Source organism: Epinephelus moara, chromosome 18 (genome assembly GCF_006386435.1).
Source record: "Epinephelus moara isolate mb chromosome 18, YSFRI_EMoa_1.0, whole genome shotgun sequence".
NCBI classification, from domain to species: domain Eukaryota; kingdom Metazoa; phylum Chordata; class Actinopteri; order Perciformes; family Serranidae; genus Epinephelus; species Epinephelus moara.
The window spans coordinates 38,668,725-38,677,949 of record NC_065523.1 but is presented as its reverse complement, the minus strand read 5'-3'; the positions used below and the strand labels follow the sequence as shown (position 1 = coordinate 38,677,949).

Below are 9,225 nucleotides of genomic sequence, written 5' to 3'. Positions count from 1 at the left end.
CCCCCCGGGCCTTGCCACCCCCCCCCCCCCCCCCCCCCCCCCCCTCTGATAAGTAAAGAACAGTCCCTTAGTAAAGTTTACCGCACATTTAAGTAGCTTTATGTGAATGTTGTTGTTTTTTTCCCCACCACCTTGCTTTTGCACATTGCCAGGGATAAACAGGTGTCATTCCCTTTTAATTCTCTGGCTCTTGTGATTATTGTGAATACCTCCTCTCCTCTGATAAGTAAAGAACAGTCCCTAATTTAAGATTACCAAAAATTTAGGTAGCTTTATGTGAATGTTTTGTTCCCACCGCTTATTTTCTCCTCAGCATGTTCCCGGGTATAAATGGGTGTCACTCCCCTTTAGTTCAGCGAGGTCCCACGATAATGCTACCCTTCCTCTGATAAATAAAGAACAGTCCCTAAGAAAAGTTCAAATTATATTTGAGTAGCTTAATGTGAATGCCTTTCCCCACCACCTCTCCTCTGCATGTTGTCTACCTGAGGACCTGAGAGCAGCACCTACTGTTCATATTTTTAAAAGCAAACTAAAGACCTACCTTTTTAGTCTGGCTTTTAGCTGATCTTTTGCTTTATTCTTCTGCCCTCTCTTTTAGTTTACTCTTTTAATCTTATGTATTTTACTCCATTTTAGTCTCAGAGCTACTATCCTATGTTTTAACACCTTTTGTTTGTTTTCTTTTATTGTTTGGTTTTAAAACAGTTTTACTTTAATCATTTTTTTTTTTTAGCATTTTATGATTTTCCTATATCTTGTCATGGTTTTATCAGTTTAGCTTTAGCTCCTGTGTTTCCCCATTTTCGTTTAAGATAGCGTTTCCTCAGTCCTTTGTGGCTTCCTGCTGAGTCCTGACTTGGTGTCCCTATGTGTGTGAGAGAGTGTGTTTTTGTGTGTGTGTGTGTGTGCAGGGGGGGGGGGGGGTGTCTGTGTTAAATACCCCCTGATCCTTTCCTGCTTGTGTTCTGTAATGTACAGCACTTTGTGATACATTTTATGTATGAAAAGTGCTCTATAAATAAAGTGATTGATTGATTGATTGTTGTTCCTGGGTATAACAGGGTGTCATTCCCTTTAATCTACTGGCTCTGGGGATTATGCAGCCACCGTCCTCTGATAAATAAAGAACAGTCCCTCAGCAAACTGCACCAACAATTATACTTAAGTAGCTTTATGTGAATGTTTTGTTCTAACTGCTTATTTTCTCCTCAGCATGTTGCCGGGTATAAACACGTGTCATTCCCCTTTAATTCTCTGGCTCTGGGGATTATGCAGCCGCCCTCCTCTGATAAATAAAGAGCAGTCCCTAAAGTAAGTTCATCACAAGTAGCTGTATGTGAATGTTTTGCCACCACCTCTCCTCTGCATGTTGTTGCCGGGTATAAACGGGTGTCATTCCCCTTTAATTCCCCGGGCCCCCGGGATTATGCAACCCCCGGTGCAGGGCCGCCGTCGGGCCGGTAGAGGGCGCAGCGGAGCCTGCTAATGAAGCAGCTGAGCGGCGGCAGCTCTGCTTCTCCTGACCCGCATTCACCCGTACTGTACAGGCGGGGGGGAGGACCGAGCACACAGCGCTAATAAACGCCGTAGAGTTCCCGTGCAGACCGTGGCCATGGCTCTGGCAGTCCCTGACAGACACGGCGCTCCCGTCTCCTCACACCTCACAGCGGACTGAACGGGGGGCTAACACCGGGAGAAGCGTTAGCTCCGCCGGCTGACACGGTTGTTAACCGGCTGGACTCGCGTCTATCTCTGTTGGTTCTGCTTTTTATTTTTCTCTTCACGTGTTAATCCGGCTGTTGTTTCCTCACGAGGCTTTATGTTGACGGCACAGGAGGCGGTTCTGTACCACAAGTCGAGCATTGGTGAGTGTCACTTTGTTCATATAGGAGCTGATCAGCTTCTTTATGGGGCGGCGGTGCAACGTGAGTGCTGTCCTCATGTCAACCCGGCCGCTTCTGTGCGCCGGCCTGCTCACTCTCACTCTACTGTACTGTACATACAGGTTAATGCAAAGCTGCCCGCGCACCGGGCTGCAGCTCTGTGTGAGCCGCCTGCAGCCCGTCCTGCAGCTCTGCCATGTGCTTCCCTCTCTGTCGGTGTGTAGACGCACCTGGGTCAGGTAGGGCTCCAGAGTGCACGGTGGAGATGGTTGCACTAAGAAACCTACACTCTGCCCTATATGGCTGTGCAGCCCGGGCGCGTGAGAGATGTTATCCAAGAGGAATCGTGAAGGTACAGAGATAAGGCTCTGTGCCAACATATAGGCAGTCTATAGGCTGCTGTGTACACTTATATATGTGGCCTCTGATATGCTGCCGTGCGCATTCCTTTGCTGTGACATATCCGAGTCGGTCTGTGTGTAAAAGTGTGGCAAAGTATGCCAGAAATGCTCCTGCAGACCTGATATGAATCATGCATGTGTTACAGGACAGCATCAGATATGTCTTGTTGGGTCCCAGCCTATAGCCGCCCCTGCAGGCTGAGCTGTGGTGCTAATGTGTGACACCATGGATTGAGTTACACATGACAGGCTGCCAGGAGTCTCTGCATTGTGTTCATGTGTGGCTGCTTTAACTGCACGCTTATTTCTGTGTGTCCAGGATGAGGGCAGCATCATCATCTGCTTCAGTGGAGGACCGTCAGATGAGTCTTTGTGGGGCCCGAGCTGCAGGTCAGGACACCCTGGGTTAAGGTAGGTGACCGGGTCAAGTTTGTAGAAGACACTTTAATTTTAAGTCCAGTGAATGTGCAGCACAGAGTGAAGAGTGAATAACGGATAGCTGCTTATCAGCTGGGTGGTACGGTGGCACAGTGGTTAGCATTATCACCTCACAGCAAGAGGGTTCGTGGTTTGAATCCCAGGGTGGGGGAGCCCCTCTGTGTGGAGTTTGCATGTTCTCCCTGTGTCAGCGTGGGTTTCCTTCAGGTGCTCCAGCTTCCTCCCACAGTCCAAAGACATGCAGGTTAATTGGTGACTCTAAATTATCCGCAGGTTTGAGGTCTCTTTGTGTCAGCCCTGCGATGATCTGGTGACCCTGCCTCTCGCTCAGTGTCAGCTGGGGTAGCCCCCCGCGACCCCCCACAGGATAAGCGGTTACAGAAAGTGAATGAATATTTAACAGAGACAGCTCGATGACAGGGCCAGATGCATGTGTGATCAAACTGTGAGACCTTTAACTAACGACTAAGGTGAAATCTGGACCAGTGGGGAACCGCTGGCCGAGGAGGGTGCGTACGGAGTTTGGCAAGTGAGCACTTATGTCTGCAGCTCCTTATATGTGGAGTCCTCTGCAGAAAAGTTGCACTCATTGGTTCCTCTGGACTGTTTAAAAGCCCCACTGCTGGATTTTTGTGCGTGATCATGATACCTCAGCCCCAGGACGCTCCTGAAAAAGAGTGTTTTTCTGGTTAAATAAAGGTTAAATGAAAAATCAGAGCAGTGCTCAGGACAAACTGTGAGTGATGTCCTGCACTTACAGAAGGCTCACCTAAAATGTCACACTCACTAACAGTAAAGGTTCCTTCACCGCACCGCGTGCATCACGCACCACTTTCTGTTTCATACGACCCTCCTGTCACACCACGTTTTGTTTCTGAGCAAATCACATTCAACTGGAGGAGACGTGACATTTTTTGCCGAGCTGTGACTCATTCGTCGCTCGTCTTTGAGAACATGCATGTGATGCTTTCATGTAAGAAATTTCCGGAGGAGCCGGACAGGAAGGAAAAATCTCGTCTAACCAGAACTGAGTGTGAAACAGGAACCAAAAATAATATTTCCCTGGAGTGCAGAGAGCAGGCGCACATAAAATTACCCAGGAAGCACTCACCTTGTTTACAAGAGTTTCCTCCAGTAACCCAGTTATGATTTTGGCAGCCGGTGTTTTTTATTAGTTTTCAGCAGCCTTCCAAAGATATATTAGTGTTTATGAGTCGCTGCATCAGTGTTTTCTTGGAAGAAAGGCAGTTTTTCTGAGTGGGCCTTATTTTCTTTAGAAAAGCAAAGCTTAACCCAATGAAGCCAAAAAGGTTCTGTAAATGCCAACTGCATTTCATAAAAAACAACCATGTGTTCCTGCTCTGACAGAAATCACTGTGAGAAAAAGAACTACTAGAACAACAAACCAAAGAAAGTAAAAATCCTGCATGCATGTATGTGTGTGTGTGTGTGTGTGTATACATACAGAGCTATAATCTCCGCCCGCAGCCAGACGTGACCTCTTTTGACGTCCGTTCCTAACACCCCCCTCCCCCTCCCCTCCATTTTCCCATAGCTCATTGCTGCAAGGCAGCGTCCTGGTTTTCTGAGGTTGAGGCTTAATGTATAGCGAGCAGGGAGGAGGAGGAGGAGGAGGAGAAGGAGGAGGAGGAGACAGGAAGAAAACCAGTCTCTCGCCCCCTGCCTGCCTCAGTCTGAGGGAAACCAGTTACATAACAGGGGCTGTGGAGGCAGCGCTGCCCCAGTCCCCGAGGTCCCACGGCACGGTGACGTCACAGACATGTAGTGTGGAGCGGGGGAGGGGCTTTGACTCATCCATCCAGTTTGTACTGAGTTTGGTATTTAACTTGACATGAGTGTCCACATGTAACCTGTAACATACTTAACATGTAACATGTTTACAACATTGTTATTGTTGAAGTGAAGGATTGATTAAATAAATAAATAAATAAATAATAATAATGATGATAGCGATGATAATTTGCTGCACATTTGTTGATACAAACAAAATTAAAACATTGATTCTTCTGCATCATTTGGCCACACCAACGTAAATAATTATTTTCATTACATAATAACTGTAGATTATTTTTTATGTATTTAAAGCTACAGTTGGTAACTTTTATAAAAAATGAATTTTGTCATATTTTCTGAAACTGTCAGCACATCCACACGAGAGCTGGACAGTATGTCCTGAAAATTATATCACTATATTTTTAGGTTATATCTCAATACACAATATACATTTCATTATTTTTAAATCTCCTCAAAGGCACTTCACTTATAACTGTTTATCTATTTATTTTCTTTTTTTTTGTTTAATGTAAAACGATACGTTCTATCATAAATATTATATTTGGCAAACTTGTGTCTTTTTCTATACATGTATGAGAGATCACCTTTAAGGGTACTTTTGATCTTTGACTTTATATTTTCCATATTTCTGGTACAAAAATATGGAAAATATTAAGTCAAAGATCAAAAGTACCCTTAAAGGTGATGTCTCAGGATTGCGTTTGCACAGGATTAATATTACCCGAGGTATTTTCTCCGGACCGTTTTACAGAAGGTAAAAGTCGCCGTAATTTTAACTGACATTATCTGTAATGATTACAGACATGACACGTTCGGACGGGACTAAAATCCCTGGTAATAATTACTTTACCCTACGTCTCCACGTTAAACTAATCCCGTCTGAATAGGGCTATAGACTTTAAATTTTGAAAAAGAGTTGTGAAAAAAGCACTATTAATGTTACATAACAATATTTCTGACCAAAGACCATCTCTGATGCAAGAAAGTTGTAGAGATGACGATTGTTTTGATTGACTGACTAGTCAATTGACTATTGTTATTGATCAATAATCATCAATAATGTGGATATAACGACTAAATGGGTTTGGGTAAGCATTAAAACAAAAAAAAGTCTGCTAAGTTGATGAATTTACATCACTTTACAATAACACAGCCTTTAAAATGAGGTAAAAAACACCATTTATTCCACGTCACGACACAGTGGTATCAAAAATGATGATATATAGTCTCATATCTCGATAACGATGTAATATATCTATAGTCCTAATCCACACTAGGGCTGGGCAAAATAGTGTACGAATAATATTGCGATATTTTTGGCCTATATCATGATAAATGATATAACTACGGTAGACTACTAAAATACAAAATGAATGAATGAACTACAGTCACAAAAAGTAAAATAAAGTAGCTACTGTCATAATAAAGTGAAATAGAACGCTACTGTAATACAGTTAAATAAATTACAGTTAGAATACAGTTCAGTAAGGCATTATTATGATGAAACAAATCAAAGCAGAACCACCTGTGCTTTTATTTTGAAGCACCTGGCTCGTCTCTGGCAGGAAGTGTTGATGTTCTTGCTGTGAACTCGAAGCTTCCGGTCAGCAGTCAGACGTTAGTGAACAGAAACTTCAACTGTTGCCGCAGAGCTGTGAAACATGATGATTTATTCACTGTGAGCTGGAAACAAATTAACAGCTCTCCAGTTCATACATTAATAATATTTGCTCCATGTGGTGCTCCATGGTCGCAAAATGTGAACTACAGTGTTTCCCATACATTCATTTATCTGTGGCGGTGCGCCACGAATAAATGATCTCCACCACATATAGATTTTTCTGCTTTTGGCGCTACCTGTTCGACCTCGCTCATAAACACATTATAATGGGACTCACTGTCTGTGAATGTAGCTTGTCGTTACAATTCCGGTGCAATAGGTGGCGGTATGCATCGTGAAGACGCACTTAACGCACCTGGTCCGCCAGAAGAAGAAGAAGAAGAAGAAGCAGCAGACGTAGTAGCAGAACGGATCCAAAGACCTCTCGGTACAAATATGTGGGCAAACAAGTCCAAAAGTGGTCCGAACAACTCTAACTCATCATGTTATATTAGCCTGTGTCTGTATTAACATAGCTGGAAGCTCAACATGTGCAGAGACATTAACTCACGCTGTTAGTAGTGTTAACTGCAGCGCGAGTCCCGTAGCAGCTCGCCCCCGTTAATCAGTTACAGCGGCTGCACCGGCAACGGGAGCGGCGCGTCAACCACCGCCTGTCACGCGACAACTCTCTATTTTACGCGGCTCTTCTATTTTTGTCGCGCTACGCTCCCCTACGCGACCCTCCAGCAGATAAAAACTACATGAAATAGTGTGCTAAACGAGCACAATGTGTTTTTAAATGAATAAACCATTATCAGAGGTGATATGTGATGATTTTTTTTCATGCATTTACCCATGTTTATCCGTGACATTGTGTAAATGTCCGTGGCGGACATTTGAAAGCGAGTAGATGACAAACAGTACAGTAAACTTGTAGATAACTCAAATATATGTAATAACTTAGGTGGAAAATGCTTTAACATTTCATGCAGCCTACATGCAGCCTCTCGGCTCGGCAAACGGTAAACAACGCCGCTGGCTTCTCTACGTGTCGCTTCCGTACGCAGTCAGTGGAGCCCAGATGAATACGCCGCGACGCTACGCTGACGTGACGCTTACGTTTGCAGCCGGTGGAGCCCGGCCCTAAGGTTCTGCTCGTCAGTAATTAACTCTGACGTTAGATGTTCACTCCTTCACACAGATGAGTATTGAAAAATATTTTCAATACCGTCTCCATATGCGACGTTGGTGTTTTGCTTAAAAATGATTGAAATGATTGATTATCGAAACCTGTATACCAACATCATTAATCAGAAATATTGTCATAGATTAAAAGTTAACAGTCGACCTCCCCAGTTCTAAAACTTTAAATCAGATTTCTGTAATTTAGTTGAGTTTATATCTGTCAGAGTGCAGCACAGAGGAGCAGTGGTTTAACACTGTGTGAGCCTCCAGCTGGACTCTCTGTGTCTCTGTACAGCTTTAAATGTTCTCCCAGTGTCTGCTCTGGTTTCCTCCAGGTGCTCTGGTTTCCTCCCACACTCCACTGACGTGTCAGTCAGGTGAACTGGCAGCTCTGAAGCACCCATAGGTGTGAATGTCAGTGTGCACTGTTGTCTATTTTTAGAGATGTGAGCGGTGAGTTTACGAGTCTGTGAATGGTTGCTGCCCTCGCTGGTCAGAATGGCTGTTTAACAATCAGACACGTTTCCTAAAGGTTTATTTTCCTCTCAGTTAATGATGTCAGTTAACTTTTATTCAGTGAGTGTACAAGGTACAGTCTCTGCTTGTTTAATGCACACAGGCTTTGTCAAAGTAAACTTACAACATAGGTAGAACACTTTGTCTTTAGGTTTACTTCCTGATGTTTAGGCATCAAAAGCATGTGTGAAAAAAATACCATGGTTTGGCTTTAAAGTCTCTGACGTAATGTCACGTCAGGTGACACAGGTCATGTGACGCACATCAGTCGAGTTGCATGCTACACACACTGCCACACTATGTTGTAGGGCTGCTGTGGTGTGAGAGTTTCACTGTAAGATAACTGTCTCAGAAAAAAGGAATGAAAATGAATTTTTTTGGTTAAACAAACGTTTTATTACTTTATTTAAAAGTTAAACTGTTTTTTAATGGAAGTTTGTGTAAAAAGTCTCTCCTTTCCAAAATAACTTAAATCAAGGGGAGATTTTCTGTCCAGTTGAATTTCTTTTTAGTATTGTAAGCAGTGTTGGGTAAGGGTTACTTTAAAAGTAATCAAAGTACGTTACTGTGTTACTTTATAAAAAAGTAACCAGTTACTTTACTGCGTTACTCCCTGAGTAAAGTAACTCAATTACTTTAAAAGTACTTTTGAGTATTCTACATTTACTATTGGCCAATGGACCACAGGGCGCTAAGCCTACATTTTTTTGTCTCCAAAATTAAAGTTATGGAGCACTTGCCCTTCACTGAGATCCAGTTCTCCCATCACAGCCGTCACTTTGACCAGTAGAAACACAGAACGATCTGCTGCTGTAGACAACTGTATGACAACAACACCCCAGCATTTTTAATATTTCCTCTAGGGATGTTACCACACAGAGTAAAAGGGGGAAATATGGTGTGAAACAGCAGAGGCACTTTGTCAACCCGCTGAGTTAACGTTACTGTCATTAGCATCAAGCTAGCAAACAATGGTACAACATAAAGTAATAACATTAGCTTTTACTCACCACAACTGCAGAGGCTCCCAGCTTCATTTGAAACAAACTACATTATAGACGGTCCGTTATTTATTAATCCCTCTGTGTGTTTATATATTAACTTTTTATCCGCTCCGTTGTCTTTATAAAGTTAACATATCGCACCGTCATTTCAAACTCAACACTTGTTTCAAATTAAAAGCCCCTTATAACCTCGGCTCCACACACTTGTGCTTTGGCCCCCTAATAAATAAAAAATAGATTAACACCACAAAACATTGTTGACATTTAACAAACAATGCAGCCTTTCCTTTTCAGTTACTTTAGTAGTGTCAGTGCCAGCCTGGTGCTGCTGTTTCCTGGGACCAACAGAGGGGACAAAAAACCACACACAATATTGT

At 43.2% G+C, this 9,225-nt stretch overlaps 2 protein-coding genes across 3 annotated transcripts in view; one reads left to right on the top strand and one right to left on the bottom strand.

Annotated features, from left to right (window-relative positions):
• Positions 1–9,225, bottom strand: part of LOC126405581 (dual specificity protein phosphatase 3-like) — a 608,181-nt gene that overhangs the window by 423,175 nt on the left and 175,781 nt on the right. The window lies entirely within an intron of this gene.
• Positions 1,519–9,225, top strand: part of LOC126405564 (thyroid hormone receptor alpha) — a 163,343-nt gene continuing 155,636 nt past the window's right edge. For both annotated transcript variants that reach the window (XM_050069365.1, XM_050069363.1), the window contains exons 1-2: positions 1,519–1,868; positions 2,607–2,698. The gene's annotated coding sequence lies outside the window, so the exon portion shown is untranslated. The remainder of the gene's footprint in view (positions 1,869–2,606; positions 2,699–9,225) is intronic.